The sequence below is a fragment of the Apium graveolens genome, chromosome 8 (assembly GCF_009905375.1).
Source record: "Apium graveolens cultivar Ventura chromosome 8, ASM990537v1, whole genome shotgun sequence".
Lineage (NCBI taxonomy): Eukaryota > Viridiplantae > Streptophyta > Magnoliopsida > Apiales > Apiaceae > Apium > Apium graveolens.
This window is the reverse complement of record NC_133654.1, coordinates 249,113,427-249,139,825: the sequence shown is the minus strand read 5'-3', so window position 1 is coordinate 249,139,825 and position 26,399 is coordinate 249,113,427. Positions and strand designations below refer to the sequence as shown.

General features: G+C 39.1%; 2 non-coding genes across 2 annotated transcripts; one reads left to right on the top strand and one right to left on the bottom strand.

Moving 5' to 3' along the window:
• Positions 1-13,380: 13,380 nt before the first annotated feature.
• LOC141682309 (small nucleolar RNA R71) lies at positions 13,381-13,487 on the bottom strand. Its single transcript, XR_012559711.1, has one exon. It is a non-coding gene; the product is annotated as a small nucleolar RNA R71 (small nucleolar RNA).
• Positions 13,488-25,721: 12,234 nt separating this feature from the next.
• On the top strand, positions 25,722-25,828 carry LOC141681250 (small nucleolar RNA R71). The gene has a single exon (XR_012558691.1). It is a non-coding gene; the product is annotated as a small nucleolar RNA R71 (small nucleolar RNA).
• Positions 25,829-26,399: the final 571 nt, after the last annotated feature.

Here is a 26,399-nt window from a genome sequence, read left to right as displayed (position 1 = left end):
AGATTGATGACATTCTGAAAAATCAAGCTTCTCAGCAATCACAACTGACTGAAATCCAATCCTCAGTGGAATTACTTATCTCTCTTCTACTACCTGCTGATGCCAAAAAGGGGGAGAAAGTAATTAAGTCCAAATGCAAGACTGACAAGACACTGACAGGAAAGGATGATGAAAAAGATGATCAAGGAAACCCTGGAATGGGTAGAGGTCATAGTCAAGGTAGAAGATTCACATCAAGAAAAGCTGAAATCACAAGTCACAGGACAAGTTCTGATACTGGGAAAAGAATAAGTTCTACTGCTGGTAAAAGAATAAGTTCTGATGAACTTTTAGATCTTGATGAGGAAATGTCAAGACAGTTATTTCTTCAGGAAAATCCAGGAATGGACTTGGAAAGTTTAATGGAAGAAGAAGCCAGACTTAAATCAGAGAAAGTCACATCTAAATCTGAAGCTTCTGGTAAAAAGCCACTTCTAAAACTCAAAGGCATTGTGATTAAAGAAAGGACATATACTGAAGCAACATTTGCTAGATCACAACCGCAGATAGATCCAAGATCCAAGGGTAAAGAAAAGGTTGGTGAACCTATCAAGGTTTATGTGCCTCCAGAGGATGAAGAAATTACTGATGAAAAGGATAATCTTGCTCTGAGTTCAAGAAAAATTCTTAAAATAACCTCTGACATGGCTCAAGTTGTTCAGAGTCAAGAAATTGTAAAATCTGATATTCAGAAGAAGCAAGTAACCTCTGACATAGCTCAAGTTAACTTGATATCAGAAGATAGACCAAAGACACTCCTACCAGGATTCACTAAGCAAAACAGACTCAACCTTTGAAGACTACTGCAAGTGGTTTTGAAGTTAGAGTAGTTACTGGAAAGGAAGCAAGAGATAAAACTGGATTGGGAAGTGCTGATGAAAGAAGAATACATAACACTACCAATGATCCAACTTCCTTGAGTGAACCGGGTATTGGAGCAACTCCTGAGAGATTGAATCCACTGGAATCTGTACAGATGGTTTACCATACCTACTTGAAAGAATACATCTTGTTGTATTTCATGACAGATGGTAGGGTTTATCATATAAGACAAAATGTCATTCCATTGAAGTATTTTGAAGAATTGGAGCATGTACTATACTTACTTCAAGTGGATGACAGAATAACAGGAACTGCTGCAAACTATTTGAAAGAACAGATTCAGAGACAGAAAAGGCTTTATTCTGTTAAGTCTGACAGCACATACGTTCCAAAGTACAGAGATCACAATGGTGATATAGTTGAAATGAAGCCCAACACTGCTAAGATTATAACTACCTTTCTGGGGTACAGGGCTGTTGAATTCAATCTTGAGTCTGATAAAGCTTATTTGATCAGACTGGATCAGGATATAAGAAAAGCAAAGATCAATGATCTCAGAGCTGCAATCTTTCAAATTGGTGAAGATACTGCAGAGCTTAAAGATGCCAAAAGGAGAATGATTGATGAACTCAGATATGCTGAGAAATGTTTGTTGAAGAACTATCTCAGAACAACTCCTGATATCAGAGAGATCAGATGATGAAGCCAAGTTGAAGATCTACAACTGCTTAAATTCTGATATTTGTACAGACTGAAGTTGTTATCAGAAGTTGAATATTGGTAAAGCTTTAAGGACTGTAAGTTGTAGTTATCTAGTCTAATTCTCATGCATTTATACTTAATGTTTTTGACATCATCAAATATCTGTTAAACTTGTATATTATGCTAATTTACAAGTTGGGGGAGATTGTTAGATATATTTGATAATGTCATGGCTAATATAATTTATGTTTAGATTTCAGATCTTACTTAACAGGACAAATCAGTACTTAACCGTTGATCAGTACTTATACTGGAAGTCAGGACTTAAGGATATCAGTACTTATATTATCAGGAGATAATCATCAGAAGTTAGATATCAGAACTTAAGTGCTGAAGGACGATCAGATAAGGACAGTAGTTGATTAAAGGAAAGAAGATCAAGATAAACATAAGAAGAGATATGCATGAAGAAGGAGTTCCGTGAAGAATGGAATACTTGGAAGAAAAGATATCTGATTGATATATTTTAGGAAGCAGAATTATATTCCATATCAATTAGCGATTATCTTGTAACTGTGTAGTATATAAACATAGACATAGGGTTTACACTATAAGTGTTATCATATTCGAGAAGATTATTCATTGTAACCCTAGCAGCTCTCGTGATATTTGTTCATCACTAAGAGGTAACAGTTCCATACTGTAACAGAGTTTATTGTTTCAATAAAGTTTGTTTTCTGTTACTTAAGATATTAAAGTTCGATTTGATTGTATTATACACTGTATTCACCCCCTCTAAAGTGTGTGTGACCTAACACATGATTCATGTAATTATCTGTGTTTTTGGATGCCTGAATCGTGAACGCCGGAAAACCTTCGAACTCGCCGGCGTTAATGGCGAGTTCGTCGGAAATGCGGCGTTCCAGGGACGGTGAGATTAAAATGAAAGCATATCTGAGCTGCTGCAGGGTTGGGGAATCGATTGGCATCGAGAAGGATGGCCAACAACTTGCGAAAGACAACGATTTTGGCTCGCCGGATTTTATTCCGGTGGCCGTGTTATGGGGAAGGGGGCGGGGGGTCAGGCCTGTTCTTCGCGACCCGGTTCCTGGCCCGTCCGTGACCCGGTTTTGATTTTCTGGGATCCAATTTCAACTTCTGAAAATTGTTTCTGGTTTATTTTATTTAAAAATCATTTAAAATTCTATTTTTATTTACAAAAATTCATAATTAATTTTGAAAATTTCCTTTTAAATTCAGAAAATTGTTTTAAATATTTATTTATGTAAAATAAATTGAAATTATTTTATTAATTAATTTTAATTAATTTTTAATTATTTTAATTAATTAATTAATTTAAAATTAATTGATTAATTAATTTAATTAATTATTAATTAATTTTAATTGATTTAATAATTAGATTTAATTATTTAAAATTGATTTAAAAATTCCAAAAAATAGTTTCGAGCTTTAAAGTATTATTTTAAATTATTTTCAAGGCTCGATAATTGTTATAAAATTATTTTAAAGTCATATTCGGGTGTTCGAACCCTATTATTTAATCACAAAATGATTCGGAGTCCCGTTTAAATTCCGAGAAATGTTCAAAAATTCATATTAAATACTTGGAAAATCATTTTAACCCTGAATCTTCTTTGAAAAATTATTTGGATTAAATATATTATGTGCTATGTGTTATACATGATCCAATTGCTGTGTAATATGACTGTATGTGCATTGTTTGACAGTTTTATTCATAACTTTCAATCTGTACGTCGGATTTGGGTAAAACGAAGAGTAGATAGAAGCTTGTAGCATGTAGAATGTGATGAGATATAGTATTGATAAGTACATGTGATGTTTAACAGAGGAAGCGAGACGTAGAAAAGGAAAGCAGGTAGTCATTGAGTGGGAATCACTTGACAAGTACTAGTAAAGTGAAAGCGAATTGATAAGGCAAGTGTTCCTTCTCCTCCTGATTATATTGCAAGTATTTTAAGAATGCTCTTCATTATGTTGCAATTACTATAAACGGTTATTATTCTATATTGCAAGTACTTTGAAGTACATAACCCAAACCTTGATTCTTATTGATCTCGAGCCATAAGCCTATTTCTGTATAAATCATTGATTGATGAATTCACATATACAAACCACACATATACAATACTACTCCACAAATACATACCTACAACATACTGATTCCTGATATGAAATTGCCTATCATACCAACCCTTATATCTTGTGTAACGGAAGACCAATTCTTGTAACTCTTGAACCCTTGGGTCTTCTGCTTTCTGTTTCTTTCCTTGATTGAAACCCAACCTTCATGATTTCCTGGTTATTTCATGGAATTACAGATCATCATGTATTTCAAAGTAAATGTTGTTTATGATTCAACTATTGAGTTACATTGCTTATCACATTGTGATTCTAGAATTGGATTTTTTTTAAAAAAATATGGGCCAGATTCGTGGTCATAATAGGCCAATGCGTGCCTTGGATCCAGTATTTAGAGCAAAGTTGGGAGCCTTGCTCGGGGTTAGTGCGTGACTGATCAGCAACCTAACCTTGGTTTTTAAAATAAAAATGAATATCCAATTCTAATCATTATTTATCAGTAAACTTAATTCCTTATAATATTTCAATTGATTATGGTTAATCTCAGTTACTGTCTTTGTGACTTGCTGAGCTAGTTAGCTCACTCTTGCAAAGCTGTTTATATTCTTTTCCAGTGAAAAAGGAAACTGGTGGTAGCGAGGATCCCCAGACCAGTGTGCGAGCTAGGTATCCAGGTTGAAATGGAATAGACTAGCAGAGGATGTTTGGATTGGTTGTGTTGATAGTTTGTAATAAATTTTAAACTTCAGTTGTAAGATAAATAAACTGGGTTTTGGTACGTTGTGTAATAAATAAGATTGTGGCTTGTGGACATACTTTAAAATACATCGATCCGTAGATTATGGTAAGTAGGGTCATTTTATATATATATATATTATGATATTCATAAGCAGGTTTAAATATGGTGTGTGTGTGTGTGTTGTGGGCCCCAAACTTCTGACCCGAGTTTGGAGGGTGTTACACTTCTCGAGGTTGAGGTCTTCGATGTTTGGGGAATTGACTTCATGGGGCCATTTATCTCATCTTGCAATAATCAGTATATCTTGTTGGCAGTTGATTATGTTTCGAAATAAGTTGAAGTCAAGGCTTTGCCGACTTTCTTCACAAGCAGATATTCACGAGATTTGGGACTCCGAGAATCATAATCAGTGACGAAGGATCATATTTCTGCAATCACGAGTTCACTGTTATGATGCAGAGATATAATATGAATCATCGCATTGCTACATCCTACCATCCTAAGACTAATGGTCAAGTTGAGGTATCTAACAGAGAGATCAAGCGTATTCTAGAGAAAGTTGCATGTCCATCGAGGAAGGAATGGTCTTTGAAGCTGGATGAAGCTGTTTGGGCATATCGGACAGCATACAAGACTCTGTTAGGCATGTCACCGTTTCAATTGGTTTATGGTAAATGATGTCATTTGCCTGTGGAGTTAGAGCACAAAGCATATTGGGCTTTGAAGAAATTGAACCTTGATATGGATGTAGCTGGTAAGAAAATGATGCTTCAATTGAATGAACTCAATGAGTTTCGACATCAAGCGTATGAGAACAACAAAATGTATAAGGAGAAAGTCAAGAGGTGGCACAATAGGGGTCTAGTGCTCAAATCATTTGTGCCAGGTCAACAAGTTCTTTTGTGCAACTCTCGTCTCCGTCTTTTTCCTGGAAAATTGAAGTCAAGATGGTCAGGGCCGTTAGTTGTCAAAACTGTGTTTCCACATGGAGCGGTGGAGATTTTTGAGAATGATCCAGGCCAAGCATTCAAGGTGAATGGACAGCGTTTGAAGCATTACTATAGAGATACGGCAAACCGTGAGGTGGTTAGTACCGTTTTGTTGTCCACTTGATCTCGGAATTCTACGTCAAGCTAGCGGTGTAAACCAAGCACTTCTTGGGAGGCAACTCAAGCTTGTTGTTGTTAGTTGTTAAACACGCACTAAAATTCACGCAAGTATACGCGTTCGCAAGTAATATAGAATTATTTCTAGTTTGTTCCCACAAGGACAGGCTTAGATTAACTTTATGATTTATGCACTTATGTAACAATGATATGGCTATTATTCAATGCTAAGATGAATAACAACTTGGCTTTGATTATACTACGATTAACTATTGAGAATTATACTAGAGAACATTAACTAAAGAGAGTAAAGTGAGTTGAATAATATATAACACAAATATGGGATTCTAATTGCATTAAGTACTTCATTCAATAGCCTTTTCGTTCTTAACATTAGCATGTAAGTAAGATCGTTAAAATTACCTACAAATCATGTATAACAATAACACATGAACCTATGCTAACACGGCAAGTTCTAAACTCTTAAATTCACTGTCGCTTCATTAAGAATTAACACGCTATCTTAATAAGTTCGTGACGCTTATAAGACGAATAAGCACAACCAATACTAGGTTATCATACAATCACCACACACTAAGGCATCGAAACAAATCAACTAAAGAAATCCATAAATAAATCCGCTAGAATCCCACGATAACGATTAGCCCATAATCGGACTCATCATTAACGTGGGTTCCGATGAAAACATGGTATAATAAACGTAGTCTTTATAAACAAATAATAAACAAAGTACGAAATCCAGAGTATTAAGTTCAATAAAACAAGAAACGAGCATCCAGGATTACAACTTAGAACAAAGATTCACAAGAATAAACTAGATCTTCTTCGCCTTCATTGAATTGTGCTATAGGTCTTCTTGTCGTCTTCTCCTTAAGCTCCGTTACGTCTCTCTTGAAAAACATCTTTTATTTATGTATATATAGCAGTCCATGCAGAGTAGAAGTCCTCCAATTAGAAGCCAAGTAGAATCGGAATTTTAACATCCCGACCCAACGCGGCCGCACGCTTCATAAGCACGGGCGCGCCATGCTCCTGGAGAAAATTCTGTTTTTCTTCAATTCTTGTTGCAATGAGTTAGTTTCCCAAGATTTATTCCATGGACACCATCCTAACACCATATTAGCACAAAAACAATGCTAATTCACCTGAATTCTGGATTAATGCCTGAAATACAAAAACACTAGAAAACACATTAAAACACCAACAACTTGAGTACAAATGCACCAATTCAAAGCTTAATAGAGCATTATAAAGTGTCATAAATGCCACTCAACATACCCCCAAACTTGAATCGATGTTTATGCTCAAGCATAAACAGACTCAAAGAACAAGAAATAAAAATGCATGAATGCAACTAAATGAATGGAACGATCCCTAATAGAATAATTGAACCAATCAACTTGCCACATCTATACAAATGCAGTTATTCGCATAAAGATCAATCAAACCTTACAAATTAACCTACAAACCAGAGACGTGCGTGTGTGCAAATTCTTACAGATATACTATCGCAACTAGATCAATATCATGACTCACTACTCATCAAAGCAACCGCAAGGTTATAAATAAAATAAAAGCTAGACTCAAAATAACTTATAACACTTCAATTCTTATAATGGAGTTTTATATGGATTCATGTTTTTATTCACAACAAAACAACACAAGTATGCTTATTTGATCATGCAATGAGTGAGGTCCATAAAAGACTTATACAATATTACCCATGTAACGAGCGTTAGGTTAGCGGATCCCAGACTATAAAAGCCTTAGGTCACTAGGCACAAAGTCCCCTAAGAACTTAATAACTCGAGTACTAAAGAGCCCACTCGTGATCTTATACATAACACTTATTATTTTTTCTTTTCTTTTTCTTTTTTTCTTTTCTTTTTTTCTTTTTTCACAAATTTCTGAACGAGTATGTTTCGCTCCATCTCGTTCAACCCTAGACTATTCATATAAATATAAGCCGGCTACTAGCCATTTCACACCTAGCCACAACAACTAGCAATGAAATCCAATTTCTCCAATTTTTAAAAATCTATGCTATTTTATCATTAAGAGAATATCCTAAATTCTAAATATAAACAAGCGATTAAACCTCAACAAATAAACAAACCATGATCATAATCTAGCACTCTAGAAACCTATAAAACTTAATGAAATACAATTGTCTCTAGCATGCAAATAATTCGACAAGACTTAATATCACTAAATATGACATCACTACACTAGCATCAAAATCACAAGTCAATCGGAAAAATCATCTAAGGGATCATGTTATTATGCAAATGCATGAACTATATGAACAAACTATCATAAAAACTACAAAAATAATTAAAAATATATATATGGCAAAATATGCAACTATATGCTCTAAACTATCATGAATATGCAAACTACATGCGACTCACACAAAACATATTCCTTCAACTACTATCCTCAAACTTAAAATTTTCACTATCCTCAGTGAAGGTAAAAGTAAGGAATTAGGCATACCTACTCGAAATCAGGATCCTCACCCCCAACGGGTGGAGTGTCAAGCGTGTCTGGAGGTGGATACACCGAGTCCTCACCAAATACTGGCCACTGGATGTCAACACCTGTGGCTCTGAATGCAGTCTCTAGTCCCTGGGTGAGATCACGTGCAAACTGACTATGGATGTCATGCATCACATCCATCCTCCTCACTAGACGCCTATATTGCGTCGTGCTCAAACCAACTCCAACATTCGCTCCTGCTTCCTCCTGCTCCTGCTGCGATGGACCAGCCTCCCCGCCTAACTGAGATCTCCATGCAGCCCTGCTCGACTGAGTTGCCCCAGCAGCTGGCCCCCCACCAGGTTGATGGTCAAAAGCATATCCAAGCCCCTTAAAATCAGGCTTGCCTTCATCCCACTCTTGCATCATAGCTAAAGTGGTGCTGTCAATCGGAGCACTCGAAATTTGGAGCTGCTCGTATGCTGGCCAATGAACACCAACTGCCACACAGCTTCATCACAGTGGACGCATAGGGTATAGAACCCGTAGTTTTCCCTCTCAAGAATCTTAGAATACCCTGGTAGATCACCATCCCAAGGTCCACGTAGTCACCCTGAAGAATCCCCCACAACAGTCGCGCACGCTCCACAGTCACATCATGCACATGAGAAGATGGCATGATATTAGCATAGATAAACGCATTCCATGCACGAGCAAACATGTTCATGCTCGATGCAGAGAACATGGCATAATCAGTCGTGCCCCTCTTAAAATTCAATGAGTATCAGACATGCACAAAGTAGCAACGATCAGATCCTGATCAAAGTCCTCCGGCGTCTTATCGTTCCAAGTGTCCTGCCCGGGCCTCCTCGCGGGCTGCTGAATCACCCTCCTTATTGCATCAGCACTGTACTCCACCGTCATCCCCCTAACCACAGTGAAACCATTCTTATCTGCCTTTGTATTAGCATAGAACTCTTGAACAACACTCATGGGCACAGCAGTGGGTGCCTCGCAAAAAGCAACCCAGCCCATCTACAACAACTTACCATCATTTCCCGATGGCATAAAACCTCTCTCCTTTGCTATAGGCTTTGAGAGAAGCCTCGTATACTCCGCTTCAGCCTTGGGAGTAGAAAACCTCGGCCTCACACCACCCACAATCGAAGAATCGGTGGTCTTGCTACTTACTTGAGTTCTTTATCTCTTGGGTGCCATTGGGATTGAATAAGACAAAATAAAAGATAAGTGTTTTAGAGAGAATTGTGTTTGAGACTTTGAGAAGTGGTGGAGAAGTTTGTGTATAAGTGTATATAAATATAGGAGGTGACAAGAGAATTAGATATGGAATAGAAGTGGGAATTGATTATGGGAATAGTGGGAATAATGGGATTGATTTGGAGAGGAAAATTTGGGATGTGGAAGAGTAAAATTTGGGTTGATTTTCAATCAAAGTCCCTGATTGTCTCTTTAATTCCCATCTGTTATTTTTTTCAAAATTCGGGGACCAGCGCTGCCGCGCGCTATTTCAGCATGGGTGCGCCGTGTTTCTGTTGTTTCAGCGCGGCCGCCCCGCTAGGCAGCGCGGGCGTGCCGTGTCTCTGGAATTCTAGCGCAGCCGCCCCACTTCCTCAGTACGGGTGCATCGTGCTACTGTACCTGGCCCCCAATTTTTTTTCATTTTATGATTTTTTTGTGTTTTCCTCTTTTCTTCTTGCTTTCTCTACCTACTAATGTACAACAAACTTGGGTTGCCTTCCAAGAAGCGATTGCTTTACGTCGTTAGCTTGACGTAGAACTCGAGATCAAACGGATAACAAAATGGCACTAACCACCTCGCGGTTTGTTGTGTCACCATAATAATGCTTCAAACTCTGACCATTTACCTTGAATGCTTGGCCCGGATCATTCTAAAAAATCTCCATCACTCCATGTGGAAATACAGTTTTGACAACAAACGGCCCTGACTACCTTGACTTCAAATTTCCAGGAAAAAGATGGAGACGAGATTTGAACAGAAGAACTTGTTACCCCGGCACAAATGATTTGAGCACTAGACCCTTATCATGCCACCTCTTGACTTTCTCCTTATATATTTTGTTGTTTTCATATGCTTGAAGTCGAAACTCATCGAGTTCATTCAATTGAAGCATCCTCTTCTTTCCAGCTGCATCCAAGTCCAGATTCAACTTCTTCAAAGCCCAATATGCTTTATGCTCTAGCTCCACCGGAAAATGACACCCCTTATTATAAACCAACTGAAATGGCGACATTCCCAATGGAGTCTTGTATGTTGTTCTATACGCCCAAACAGCTTCATCAAGCTTCAAAGACCAATCTTTTCTCGATGGACACACAACCTTCTCTAAGATACGCTTGATCTCTCTGTTAGATACCTTAGCTTGACCATTCGACTGAGGATGATAAGTCGTAGCAATGCGATGATTCACATTATACCTTTGCATCATAACAGTGAACTTACGATTACAAAAATGCGACCCCTCATCACTGATTATGACTCTTGGAGTTCCAAATCTTCTAAATATCTGCTTGTGAAGAAAATTTAGCACTACTTTCGCATCATTTATTGGAAATGCCTTTACTTCAACCCATTTCGACACATAATCAACCGCCAACAAGATATATTGATTCTTACAAGATGAGATAAATGGCCCCATAAAGTCAATTCCCCAAACATTGAAGACTTCAATCTCAAGAAGCACATTAAGAGGCATATCATCCCTCTTGGACATATTACCCACACGTTGACATCGATCACATTTCAAAACGAATTGATGAGCATCTTTAAACAAAGTCGGCCAAAAGAAACCTGCTTGAAGAATACGAGCTGATGTCTTTTCTCCACCATAGTGTCCTCCATAAGCCGTTGAGTGGAAATCTCGCAAGATCTGCACCCCCGTTTCGTTGTAAGGAATACATCTCCTGATGATTTGGTCAGCTCCTTATCGGAAAAAATGGCTCATCCCACATATACCACTTCACTTCATGCAAAAACTTCTTCCTTTGAGCGTATGTCAAGTCGGGAGGCATGATATTACTCATAAGGTAGTTCACAATGTCTGCAAACCACGGTTCTTCATCTTGCACTCCAAATAGCTGCTCATCGGGAAAAGACTCATTAGTTAATGACTTATCTTGTGAAGTAGAAATTGTATCCTCTAAACGCAAGAGATGATCAGCGACTTGATTTTCAGTCCCTTTTCTGTCCTTGATCTCTAACTCAAATTCTTGAAACATGTTAAGTGGCATTTATGACACTTATTTATGCTCTAATAAGCTTTGAGTTGGTGTATATATACTCAAGTTATTTATGTTTTAACGTGTTTTCTAGTATTTTTGCATTTCAGGCTTTACTTCTTGAATTAGGTGAATTAGCATTGTTTTGATACTAATATGGTGTTTAGGATGTGTTGGAATAAAATCTTGAAAGATTGGCTCGAAGCTGCAAGGAATAAAGAAAAGAAAATAAAGTTTTTTTGGCAGAAGGTCGGCGCGCCCGCGCTGATGTTGCGCGTGCCCGCGCCAAGGAGCAGATTTTCAGCGCGCCCGCGCTGGGTCAAGAATTAAAAATCCTGATTCTTTTATAATTCGATTTATAGACTCCTGGGAATGCGTGGACTTCTATATATATATAACTTTAGGTCATTTTTATAATGTAATCAAGACATCAAGGAAGGAGAAGACGTCAAGAGACCTTTTGGCACAATTCAACAAAGGCGAAGACGATCTAGTTTATTCTCGTGAATCTTTGTGTTGAGTTGTAATTTGGATGCTTGTTTCTTGTTTTGTTGAACCTGTATTCTTGTGTGTACTTTGGTTTATTTATTCGAATAAAGACTACGTTTGCTATATCATGTTTTCATTGGAACCCATGTTGGCGATGAGTTCGATTATGGGCTAATCGTTATCATGGGGTTCTAGCGGAGTTATTTATGGATTTCTTTAGTTGATTTATTTAATGCCTTAGTGTGTGGTGATTGTATGATAACCTAGTTATAGTTGTGCTTATTCATCTTATGAGCGTCGCAAAATTATAAGATAGCGTGTTAATTCTTAATAAAGCGAAAGTGAATTTAAGAATTTAGAACTTGCCATGCTAGCATAGGTTTATGTATTGTTATGCATGATTAGTAGGTAATTTTACCCATCTTACTTGCCCTATGTAATCAAGATAGATAACTTATGCTTAAACCGTTATGTTGTCAAATTCTATAGACATATAGGGTCTCAATATAATTGGTGCCTATTTAGCTTCTATCTCTTTTGTGGATGTCTAGTAGAATGGTACTCGTGCAACAAAAGTTGGCATTTATCAGTTTCGTGTTATCTGATTAGTGTCATCACCATTACATGCTAAGGTTGAGAATAATAAAACTATTGAATGAAGTACTTAATGAAGTTAGAATCCCATATGTGTCATATATATTAATCCACTCTATTTTATTCTCGTAGTTATATTTGTTAGAGTAATTCTTAGTTATAAACAATCTCAATTTTTTATAGTCTTAGCATTGAATAATAACCATACATTGTTGCTTAGGTGCATAATTTACATAGTTAACCAATACAGTCTCTGTGGGATCGAATTTGATTTATATCTTTTACTACTTACGAACTCGTATACTTGCGTGTAATATTAGCGCGTGTTTAGCGACTAACAAGTTTTTGGCGCCGCTATCGGGGACTGCAGTGTTAATTACTAGTTTATTTGCTTTCAATCAGTGGTCGTTAAATTTCATTGACTCGGACATTGTTACTTATTTGTTCCTTGTCTTGTTTCAGGTTATCTAGCGAGGGTGTATGCATACGCGTTCGCATACTCGTAAGAGAACACTGGATAAAGCCGAGGAAGAACTTGTGGTAATTCGCAGGGAAGTTTCGGAGGAAGAAAAGAAGGTAGAAGAAGAAGAAGAGAAAGTTGAAGAGCCAATTGTAGTAGCTATGGGTGATCAAGGAGGAAATCTGAAGGCTTTAATGGACTATTCTAAGCCTAAGATTAATGACATTCAGTCCAGCATCATTCGACCAGCCATCGCGGCTAATACTTTCGAGATCAAGTCAAGCACGATCCAGATGATACATAACTCAGTTCAGTTTGGGGGTTCTCCTACCGAAGACCCCAACATGCACATCAGGGATTTCATCGAGATCTGTGATACTTTTAAGTTCAATGGTGTGACTGAAGATGTTATCAAGCTATGAATCTTTCTATTCTCTCTGAGGGATAAAGCTAAGTGCTGGTTACACTCTCTACTGGCAGGGTCTATCGAAACTTGGGAAGATCTTGCTCAAAAAAATTTCACTAAATTCTTCCCCATGGCGAAGACAGCAGCAATCAGGAATGCTTTTACCCAATTTACGCAGCAAATTGGAGAATCTCTGTATGAGGCTTTGGATCGATATAAGGAGATGCTAAGGAAGTGCCCACACCATGGCATGACTGATTGGATGATTATCAACTGTTTCTACAATGGATTGGGTCCTACTTCTAGGCCCATGCTTGATGCAGCATCAGGAGGAGCCTTGTGGGCTAAGAGCTATGATGAAGCTTATGAACTTATTGAATTGATGGCTGCTAATGAGTACCAGAATCCTTCCCAAAGATTGACTCAGGGGAAATTGCAGGAATTCTGGAGTTGGATATAGCAACTGCTATCGCTGCCCAACTTAACGCTTTAATAATGAAGGTAGACACTTTGGCTAATTATGGAGTTAATCAAATCACTATTGTATGTGAGCTTTGTGTTGGTGCCCATGAGACTGATCAGTGTGCAATTTCTAATGAATCAGCTCTGTTCGTGAGCAACTTCCAGCGATTGCAGCAACCTGTGCCAGCCACCTATCATCTAAACAACCGCAATCATCCTAATTTCAGTTGGAGCAATGCTCAGAATGCGGTTCAACAGCCTTATCATCAGTATTCAGCTAAGCAGTACAACCCCCCTGGTTTTCAGCAACCGCAGTATGCACCAAAACAACTTCAGCTACAGCAAGCTAATGAAAAATCTGAATTAGAGGAGTTGAAGCTTATGTGCAAGAGCCAAGCTATTTCCATCAAGACCTTGGAAAATCAAATTGGGCAAATTGCCAATGCCTTGCTAAATCATCAACCTGGTACACTACCTAGTGACACTGAAGTTCCAGGGAAGAAGGAAGCTAAAGAGCAGGTAAAGGCAATCACTTTGAGCTCTGGGAAGGTAGCTAATCCCGAACAGACTCGAGAGTTGGCTGAAAAAGCTGGAGTTGAGAAAGAAGTAGAGCAACAGGATATAGAAGTGGAACAAAGGAAGACTACTGTTGAGAACACTCTACCTGAGGGTAATACAGGGGAGAAATAAATCTATCCTCCACCGCCTTTTCCTAAGAGGCTGCGGAAAAAAAGCTGGACAAGCAATTCGAGAAGTTTCTGGAGGTGTTCAAGAAACTTCACATCAACATACCTTTCGTTGAGGCTCTTGAGCAAATGCCTAGTTATGCAAATTTTATGAAAGGTATTCTCTCTCAGAAAGTTAAGCTAGATGACTTAGAGACTGTCGCTCTCACAGAGGAATGCAGTGCTGTGCTATAGCAGAAGTTGCCTCTAAAGCTTAAAGATCCAGGAAGCTTTACTATTCCATGTACTATTGGGAAAGTGTCTTTTGGAAAATGTTTATGTGACATGAGAGCTAGCATCAATCTGATGCCTTTGTCAATCTTTAAGCAATTGGACTTACCTGATCCCAAACCAACTTATATGACCTCGCAGTTGGCCGACCGTTCTATTACGTATCCGAGAGGTATTGTGAAGTATTTCTTGGTCAAGGTGGATAAACTCATCTTCCCTGCTGATTTTGTCATTCTTGATTTCGCGGAGGATAAGAAGATTCCCATAATCTTGGGAAGGCCCTTTTTGGCAACTGGCCGAACCTTGATTGATGTGCAGAAGGGTGAGCTTACAATGCGAGTGTTGGATCAGGATGTGACTATCAATGTGTTCAATGATATGAAATTCCCTACTGATAATGAGGAGTGCTTAAAAGTCGAGTTGGTCATCGGTGGTCACATCGAAACTTGACCAATTGCTAAGGTCTGATGCCTTAGAAAAAGCCTTGTTGGGAAATTCAGATAGTGAAGATGACGAAGGAGATGAGCAATTGAAATATTTGAATGTTTCTCCCTGGAAAAGGAAGATTGATATTCCTTTTGAATCTTTTGGAATGGAGGAATTGAACAAAGCTCCTAAACGCCTCAAGCCTTCTATTGAGGAAGCTCCTACTCTTAAGCTTAAGCCTTTACCTGAACATTTGAGGTATGTTTTTTTAGGTAATGCATCTACTCTGCCTGTTATTATTGCATCTGACCTTTCAGGTAGTGATGAGGAAAAGATTTTGAGAATTCTGAGGGAGTTCAAATCGGCAATTGGATGGAATATAGCAGATATCAAGGGAATCAACCCTTCTTACTGCATGCATAAAATTCTGCTAGAAGAAGGTAGTAAGCCTACAGTTGAGCGGTAAAGAAGACTGAATCCAATCATGAATGAAGTAGTGAAGAAGGAAATTCTAAAGTGGCTAGATGCAGGGATTATTTATCCTATCTCTAACAGTTCATGGGTAAGCCCGGTCCAATATGTACCAAAGAAAGGTGGTATCACTGTGGTAGCAAATGAGAAGAATGAGATTATTCCTACAAGAATAGTCACGGGGTGGAGAGTTTGTATGGACTACAGGAAGCTAAACAAGGCCACTAGGAAGAATCACTTTCCCTTACCCTTCATTGATCAGATGCTTGACAGTTCGCTGGTCATGAGTACTATTGTCTTCTGAATGGTTATTGAGGTTATAATCAGATTTGTATCACTCCAGAAGATCAAGAGAAAACTACCTTCACTTGTCCATTCGGTACATTCGCCTTTATACGAGTTTCTTTCGGTCTGTGTGGTGCATCAGCCACATTTCAGCGTTGTATGAAGGCCATTTTTCTGACATGATTGGCCAGAATGTGGAAGTGTTCATGGACGACTTCTCAGTCTTTGGCGATTCTTTTGATGAATGCTTGCAAAATCTTGGACATGTCATCAAGAGGTGTGTTGAGACCAATTTGGTTCTCAATTGGGAGAAATGTCACTTCATGGTGCGTCAAGGCATAATTCCCGGGCATAAGGGTCTTGAAGTGGATAAGGCCAAGGTGGGGGTCATTGAGAATCTTCCACCTCCCATTTTTGTCAAGGAAATTCGCAGTTTTCTTGGTCACGCGGGTTTCTATAGGCGTTTCATCAAAGACTTCTCGAAAATTTCAAAGCCATTGTGCAGTTTACTAGAGAAAGATGTCCCTTTCAAGTTTGATGACGAGTGCCTTGCAGCATTTGAAATATTGAAGAAGAGTCTAATTACGGCACCGGTCATAACTGCACCCGATTGGAATGAACCTTTTGAGAGGATGTGTGATACAAGTGATTATACAGTTGGAGCAGTTCTTGGGTAGAGGAAGAACAACATTTTTCATATGGTCTACTATGCTAGTAAAACCTTGAATGGTGCCCAACTGAATTATACTACTACTTAGAAAGAACTTTTGGCTATTGTCTATGGTTTTGAGAAATTTCAATCTTATCTACTTGGGACTAAGGTGACAGTTTTCATTGATCACGATGTAATTCGATATCTTATCTCGAAGAAGGTCTCGAAACCTAGATTGATTTGATGGGTTCTTTTGCTCCAAGAATTTGAACTAGAGATCAAGGATAGAAAAGGAACTAAAAATCAAGTTGCTGATCATCTCTCGCGATTAGAGAATCCTAACGCTACTTCATTAGATAGGACCTTGATAAATGAGTCTTTTCCTGACGAGCAGTTGTTTGGAGTGCAAGAAGAAGAACCGTGGTTTGCAGACATTGTGAACTACCTTGAGAGTAACATCATGCCTCCCGACTTATCTTATGCTCAAAGGAAGAAGTTTCTACATAAAGTGAAGTGGTATATGTGGGATGAGCCGTTTCTTTTTCGCCAAGGAGCTGACCAAATCATCAGGAGATGTATTCCTTAGAACGAAACGGGGGGGATCTTGCGAGATTTCCACTCAACGGCTTATGGAGGACATTATGGTGGAGAAAAGACAGCAGCTCATGTTCTTCAAGCAGGTTTCTTTTGGCCGACATTGTTTAAAGATGCTCATCAGTTTGTTTTGAAATGTGATCGATGTCAACGTGTGGGTAATATGTCCAAGAGGGATGAGATGCCTCTTAATGTGCTTCTCGAGGTTGAGGTCTTCGATGTTTGGGGAATCGACTTCATGGGGCCATTTGTCTCATCTTGCAATAATCAGTATATCTTGTTGGAGGTTGATTATGTGTCGAAATGGGTTGAAGTTAAGGCATTACCAATGAACGATGCGAAAGTGGTGCTTAATTTTCTTCGCAAGCAGATATTCACAAGGTTTGGAACTCCAAGAGTCATAATCAGCGATGAGGGATCGCATTTTTACAATCGCAAGTTCACTACTATGATGAAAAGATACAATGTGAATCATCGCATTTCCACGGCTTATCATCCTCAGACAAATGGTCAACCTGAGGTATCCAACAGAGAGATCAACGCATTTTAGAGAAAGTAGTGTGTCCATCAAGGAAGGATTGGTCTTTGAAGCTTGATGAAGCTGTTTGGGCTGATAGAACAGCATATAAGACTCCATTGGGAATGTCGCCGTTTCAGTTGGTTTATGGTAAGGGGTGTCATTTGTCGGTGGAGCTCGAGCATAAAGCATATTGGGCTTTAAAGAAATTGAATCTGAACTTGGATGCAGCTGGTAAGAAAAGGATGCTTCAGTTGAATGAAATCGACGAATTTCGACTTCAAGCTTATGAGAACAACAAAATGTACAAGGAGAAAGTCAAGAGGTGGCACGATCGGGGTCTAGTGCTCAAGAAATTTGTGTCGGGGCAACAAGTGCTTTTATTTAATTCGTGTCTCCATCTTTTTCCAGGAAAGTTGAAGTCAAGATTGTCAGGTCCTTTCATAATCAAAACTGTGTTTCCACATGGATCGGTGGAAATTTTTGAGAATGATTTGGGCCAAGCATTCAAGGTAAATGGTCAACGGTTGAAGCATTATTATGGTGATATGGCAAACCGTGAGGTGGTTAGTGCCGTTTTATTGTCAACTTGATCTCAAAGTTCTATGCCGAGCTAGCGACGTAAAAGAAGCGCTTTTTGGGAGGCAACCAAAGTATGTTATATATTAGTAGGTAGAGGAAGCAAGAAGAAAGGAGAAAAACACAAAAAAATCAGAAAAAGAAAAAAATTCAGGGCCAAGTAAAGAAGCTGGGCGCGCCCCCACTGTTCTAGCGCGCGGCCGCGCCATTTTTACAGAAGCTGGGCGCGCTCGCGCTGTTCTAGCGTGCGGCCGCGCTGTTCTAGCGCGCGGCCGCGCCGTTTTTCAGTAGTAGAGTGTGCCCGCGCTGTCTCAGCACGCGCCCGCGCCGGGTCCCTGTTCAGAAAAAAATTAAGGCGACAACTTATAAGGTAAAATCGGGATTTTAATTCCAAAATCAGTTCAAACCCGATTTTTACTCTTCCATACCCCATAATTCCCTCTCCTAATCAATTCCATTATTGCCACGATTCCCATAATCAATCCCACTTCTATTCCTTATCAAATTCACACCCCTCCACCTATAAATACATACACTTATACACAACTTCTCTCCACCAATTCTCAAACTCTCAAACATTTATTCTCTCCAAACACTTAAGCTTTTATTCAGTCTTTTTAAATCCGATGGCACCCAAAAGATAGAGAACTCAAGTTGGAAGCAGCATCACTGATTCGTCATCTGCTGGTGGTGTGAGGCCTAGGTTTGCCATTCCTGAGGCTGAGGAGGAGTATACGAGGCTTCTCTCAAAGCCTATTGCTAAGGAGAGAGGATTTCTGCCATCCGGGAAGGATGGTAAGCTGTTGGAGATGATTTTGGAGATGGGCGGGGTACCTTTTTGTGAGGCTCCCGCTGTTGTGCCCATGAGTGTTGTGCGCGAGTTTTATGCCAACTCCAAGGTGGAGAAGAATGGCTTTACGGTGGTGAGAGGGCTGATGGTTGAGTATAGTACAGAGGCTATCAGGAGGGTGATTGAGCAGCCTGCGAGGAAGGTGGGTCAGGGTACTTGGAACGATAAGACTCTGGAGGACTTTAACTTGGATCTGATCGTTGCTACTCTCTGTGTGCCTGAGACTCATTGGAAGTTCAAGAGGGGCACTACTAATTACTCCATGTTCCCTGCTTCATGCATGAACAAGTTTGCACGGGCATGGAACTCGTTTATTTTTTCTAACATCATGCCATCTTCGCATGTGCATGAGATTACTGTGGAGCGTGCTCGTCTGCTTTGGGGTATTCTGCAGGGCGATTATATTGATTTGGGGATGGTGATCTATCAGGGGATCTTGATATTTTTGAGGGGGAGTACTACAGGTACTATTCCATATGCGTCCATTGTGATGAAGTTGTGCGTGGCAGTTGGTGTTCATTGGCCAGCACATGAGTAGCTACAGCTTCCCAGTGCTCTTATTGACAGTTCTATGTTGCAGAGCATGGTTGAGTGGTATGGCGGCAAGCCCGATCCTAAGGGGCTTGGTTATTCTTATAATCATCTACCAGGAGGACGTCCAGCCCCTCAGTCATATGCCGGTGGTACGCAGCAGGCTAGCAAGGCAGCTTGGAGAGCTGAGTTGGGAGAGGAGGCTGGTCCATCACAGCAGCAGCAGTAGGATGAGGCAGCAGGAGCAGATAAAGGAGCTGGTTTGAGTTTGACGCAGTATAAGCATCTTGCGAGGAGGATGGATGCGATGCACGACATTCACAGTCAGTTTGCACGCGATCTCACCCAGGCCCTTGGGACTGCATTTAGAGCTACGGGAGTTGACATCCAGTGGCCAGTCTTTGGTGAGGATTCCGTGTATCCACCTCCAGACACACCTGATACTCTACCCATTGAGGGTGATGATTCTGATTCTGAGTAGGTATGTCTGATTCCTTACTATTACCTTCACTGAGGATAGTGAATATTTTAAGTTTGGGGGTAGTAGTTGAAGGAATATGTTCGTATCAGTCTCATATAGTTTGCATGTTCATCATAGTTTAATTCATGTAGTCGCATATAGTTTTCCATGTAGTTTTTTTATTATTATTTTTGGTAATTTTATGATAATTTGTTCATGTAGTTTCATGCATTTGCATTATATTATGATTCCCTTAGATAATTTTTTCGATTAATTGGTGATATTGATGCTAGTGTAGTGATGTCGTATTTAGTGATGTTGAGTCTTATTGGATTAATTTGCATGCTAGAGACACTTTTATTTCACTAAGTCTTATAGGTTGCTAGAGTGCTAGATCATAATCATGATTTGTTGGTTTGTCAAGGTTTAATCGCTTGTTTATATTTAGAATTTAGGATATTCTCTTAATAATAAAAGACATGGATATTTAAAAATTGGAGGAAGTTGGATTTCATTGCTGGTTGTGTGGCTAGGTGTGAAATGGCTAGTAGCCGGCTCATATTTTATATGAGTAGTCTAGGGTTGAATGAGATGGAGCGAAACGCACTCATTCAGAAATTGTTGAAAAAAGAAAAAAAAGAGAGAAAAAAAAGTGTGTTATGTATAATTGCTCACGAGTGGGCTCTTTAGTACTCGAGTTATTAATTTCTTAGGGGACTTTATGCCTAGTGATCTAAGGCTTTATAGTCTGGGATCCGCTAACCTAACGCTCGCTACATGGGTGCTACTGTATAAGTCTTTTGTGGACCTCACTCATTGCACGATCAAATAAGCATATGTTTTTTGTTTTGTTTGAATAAAATCATGAATCCACGATTAACTCCAATATAAGAATTGAAGTGTTATAAGTTATTTTGAGTCTAGCTTTTATTCTGTTTATAAACTTGCGATTGTTTTGATAAGTAGTGACTTATGGTTATCGATCTAGTGGCAATAGTATATCTGTAATCATTTTCACACATGCACGTCTCTGGTGTGTAGATTGATTTGTGATATTTATTGGATCTTTATGTGAATAATTGCATTTTCTAAGGTGTTGCTAGTTTATTGGTTTAGTTATTCTTTGGGGATCATTGCATTCATATTAGTTGTATTCATGCAATTTTATTTCTTGTTCTTTGAGTCCGTTTATGCTTGAGGACAAGCATCGATTCAAGTTTGGGGGTATGTTAAGTGGCATTTATGACACTTATTTATGCTCTAATAAGCTTTGAGTTGGTGTATTTGTACTCAAGTTATTTCTGTTTTAACGTGTTTTCTAGTGTTTTTGCATTTCAGGCTTTACTTCTTGAATCAGATGAATTAGCATTGTTTTGATGCTAATATGGTGTTTAGGATGTGTTGGAATAAAAGCTTGAAAGATTGCCTCGAATTTGCAAGGAATAAAGAAAAGAAAATAAAGTTTTTTTAGCAGAAGGTTGGAGCGCCCGCGCTGATGTTGCGCGCGGCCGCACCAGGGAGCAGATTGTCAGCGCGCCTGCGCTGGTGAAGCGCGCGACCGCGCTGGGTCGGGAATTAAAAATCCTGATTCTTTTATAATTTTTCTGGACTCCTGGGAATGCGTGGACTGCTATATATATATAACTTTAGGTCGTTTTTATAATGTAATCAAGACATCAACGAAGGAGAAGACGGCAAGAGACCTTTTGGCACAATTCAACAAAGGCGAAGACGATCTAGTTTATTCTCGTGAATCTTTGTTTTGAGTTATAATTTGGATGCTTGTTTCTTGTTTTGTTGAACCTACATTCTTGTGTATACTTTGGTTTATTTATTTGTATAAAGACTACTTTTGCTATATCATGTTTTCATTGGAACCCATGTTGGTGATGAGTTCGATTATGGGCTAATCGTTATCGTGGGGTTCTAGCGGAGTTATTTATGGATTTCTTTAGTTGATTTATTTAATACCTTAGTGTGTGGTGATTGTATGATAACATATTTATGATTGTGCTTATTCGTCTTATGAGCGTCACGAACTTATAAGATAGCGTGTTAATTCTTAATGAAGCAAAAGTGAATTTAAGAATTTAGAACTTGCCATGCTAGCATAGGTTCATGTATTGTTATGCATGATTAGTAGGTAATTTTACCCATCTTACTTGCCCTATGTAATCAAGATAGATAACTTATGCTTAAACCGTTATGTTGTCAAATTCTATAGACATATAGGGTCTCAATATAATTGGTGTCTATTTAGCTTCTATCTCTTTTGTGGATGTACTCGTGCAACAAAAGTTGGCGTTTATCAGTTTCGTGTTATCTGATTAGTGTCATCACCATTGCATGCTAAGGTTGAGAATAATAAAACTATTGAATGAAGTACTTAATGAAGTTAGAATCCCATGTTTGTCATATATATTAATCCTGTGTATTTTATTCTTGTAGTTATAATTGTTAGCATAATTCTTAGTTATAAACAATCTCAATTTGTTATAATCTTAGCGTTGAATAATAACCATACATTGTTAGGTGCATAATTTATATAGTTAACCAATACAATCTCTGTGGGATCGAATTTAATTTATATCTTATACTACTTGTGAACTCGTATACATGCGTGTAATATTAGCGCGTGTTTAGAGACTAACAAAGAAAAAGAACCCATCTGATCAATCTAGGCTTCGAGTCCTTCTTCGAGACGAGATATCGAATTGTAGCGTGATCAGTGAAAACTGTCACCTTCGTCCCAAGCAGATAAGATCGAAATTTCTCAAAACCATAGGCAATAGCCAAAAGTTCTTTCTCCATAGTAGTATAATTCACTTGAGCACCATTTAGGGTCTTACTAGCATAGTAGACCACATGAAATTATGTTGTTCTTTCTCTGCCCAAAAACTGCTCCGACTGCATAGTCACTGGCATCACACAACATCTGGAAAGGTTCACTCCAATCAGGTACAGTTATGACAGGTGCTGTGATTAAACTCTTCTTTAAGAACTCAAAAGCAGCCATGCACTCATCATCAAACTTAAATGGGACGTCCTTCTCCAGTTTATTGCACAAAGGTTTAGAATTTTTTTAGAAAACCTTGATGAACCGACTGTAGAAGCCCGCATGACCAAGAAAACTGCGAACTCCCTTAACAGAAATTGGTGGAGGAAGATTCTCGATGACCCCCACTTTGGCTTTGTTCACCTCAAGACCCTTGCTAGAGACCTTGTGCCCAAGAATAATGCCCTGTCGCACCATAAAATGACATTTTTCCCAATTGAGAACCAAATTTATCTCAACACACCTCTTGAGAACATCGCCTAGATTCTACAAGCACTCATCAAATGAATCACCAAACACAGAGAAATTGTCCATGAACACCTCCACATTTTGACCAATCATATCAGAGAAGATAGTCATCATGCATCTCTGAAATATGGTCAGTGCTCCACATAACCCAAAAGAAACCCTTCTGAAAGGTGAAAGTACCAAAAGGACACGTGAATGTAGTCTTCTCTTGATCTTCTAGAGTAATGCAAATTTGATTATAGCTAGAATAACCATCCAGAAGACAGTAGTACTCATGCCCAATCAATCTGTCAAGCATCTGATCAATAAACGACAGAGGGAAGTGATCTTTCCTTGTTGCCTTGTTTAGCTTTCTATAATCCATGCAAACTTTCCACCCCATGACTATTCGAGTAGGAATGAGCTCATTCTTCTCATTAGCAATGACTATGATACCTCCCTTCTTTGGTACACACTAAACCGGACTCACCCAAGAACTGTCAGAAATGGGATAGATGATCCATGCATCCAGCCACTTAAGGATTTCCTTCTTCACGACCTCTTTCATGATTGGATTTAGCCTTCTTTGTTGCTAAACAGTAGGCTTGCTACCTTCCTCTAGCAGAATTTTATGCATAAGAGCTTAGGAGCTTTGTTCAACTCCTCCATTCCCAGAGATTCAAAAGGCATATCAATCTTCCTCTTCCAGGGAGAAGCATTCAGAAATTGCAATTGCTCATCCCCTTCATCATCTTCACTATCGGAATTCCCCAGCAAGGCATTCTCTAAGGCATCAGACCTTAGCAATTGATCAAGTTCTGAAGTAACCACAGAATCAACCAACTCCACTTTTAAGCACTCCTCATTTTCCGTAGGGAACTTCATGGCATTGAACACATTAAAAGTTACATTGTGATCCATCACTCACATGGTGAGCTAACCTTTCTGCACATCTATCAAGGTTCGGCCAGTAGACAAGAAAGGTCTTTCCAAGATTATGAGAATTTTCTTATCCTCCTCGAAATCAAGAATAACAAAATCAGCATGGAAGAGGAGTTTATCCACCTTGACCAAGACATTCTCCACATTACCTCACGGATATGTAATAGAACGGTCGGCCAACTATAAAGTCATATAAGTAGGCTTTGGATCAGGCAAGTCCAACTTCTTGAAGATTGACAAAGGCACCAAATTGGTACTAGCTCCCAAGTCACATAGACACTTGTCAAATGACACCTTTCCAATGGTGCATGGAATAGTGAAACTTCCAGGATCTTTAAGCTTCGGAGGCAATTTCTGTTGCAGCACAGCACTGCATTCCTCCGTGAGAGCAACGATCTCTAAGTCATCAAGCTTCACCTTCCTAGAGAGAATACCTTGCATGAACCTTGCGTAACTAGACATTTTTTCAAGAGCTTCAGTGAAAGGTATGTTAATGTGAAGTTTCTTGAACACCTCCAGAAACTTCTCAAACTGCTTATCCGGCATTTTCTTCTGCAGCCTCTTAGGAAAAGGAGGTGGAGGATAGATCTGTTTCTCCCCTGTATTACCCTTAGAAGGAGTGTGCTCAACAGTAATCTTCCTTGATTCCACTTCTTCTTCATCCTCAACTTCAGATTCTAGAGTCTTAGCTTTTACAGGATTTGCAACCTTACCAGACCTCAATATAATTTCCTTAACATGCTCCTTAGCTTCCTTCATTCCTGGCACTTCAGTATCGCTCGGAAGCGTGTCAGGTTGACGATTTAGTAATGCATTAGCAATTTTCCCAATCTAATTATCCAAGGTCTTGATAGACACAGCTTGGCCCTTGCACATGAGCCTCAACTCCCCAATTCAGATTTTTCATTAGCTTGCGGAAACTGCTGAAGTTGAATTTGTTGCCTCGGGGCATATTGCGGTTGCTGAAAACCAGGAGGGTTATACTGCTTTGCTGTGTATGGCTGATAAGATTGTTGCACCGCATTCTGATTGTTACTCCAGCTGAAGTTAGGACAATTGCGGTTATTTGGATGATAAGTGGCTGGAGCTTGTTGTTGTGATCTCTGAAAGTTACTCATAAATTGATCTGATTTGCTAGAAATAGCACACTGCTCAGTTTTATGTGCCCCGCACAAAGCTCACAAACACTAGTGATTTGATTAACTTCATAATTAGCCAAAGAGTCCACTTTCATAGTCAAAGCTTGATGTTGAGCTTCTATAGCAGTAGTTGTATCCACTTCCAGAATTCCTGATACCTTGCCTTGCAATATTTTTTGTGTAGGATTCTGGTATTCATTAGCTTCCATTAGCTCAATCAACTCATAAGCTTCATTATAGCTTTTGGCCCATAAAGCTCCACCAGATATTGCATCGAGCATAGGTCTAGACTAATCGCCTAAACTATTGTAGAAACAGTTTATAATCATCTAATCAGGCATGTCATGGTGTGGGCACTTCCTTAGCATCTCATTATATCGATCCCAAGCCTCACACAGATATTCTCCAGTTTACTGAGCCAACTGAGTAAGAGCATTCCTGATTGCAACAGTCTTCACCATAGGAAAGAATTTAGTGAGAAACTTTTGAGCAAGATCCTCCCATGTGGTGATAGACCCTGGTGGTAGAGAATGTAACCAGCACTTTGCTTTATCTCTCAAAGAGAATGGGAAGACTCACAGCTTGATAGCATCTTCAGTCACCCCATTGAACTTGAAAGTGTCGTAGATCTCGATGAAATCCTTGATGTGCATATTGGGGTCTTCTGCAGGAGAACCCCCAAATTGAACTGAATTATGTATCATCTGAATCGTGCTCGACTTGATCTCAAAAGTGTTAGCCGGGATGGCTGGTCTGATGAAGCTCGACTGAATATCATTGATCTTAGGCTGAGAATAGTCCATCAGAGCCTTGGGATTTTCTACTTGATCTCCCATCACTACTAAAGCTGGTTCCTTGACGTCAAGCTAGCGATGTAAACCAAGCACTTCTTGGGAGGTAACCCAAGCTTGTTGTTGTTAGTCACTAAACACGCGCTAAAATTCACGCAAGTATACGCGTTCGCAAGTAATATAGAATTATTTCTAGTTCATTCCCACAGGGATAGTCTTAGATTAA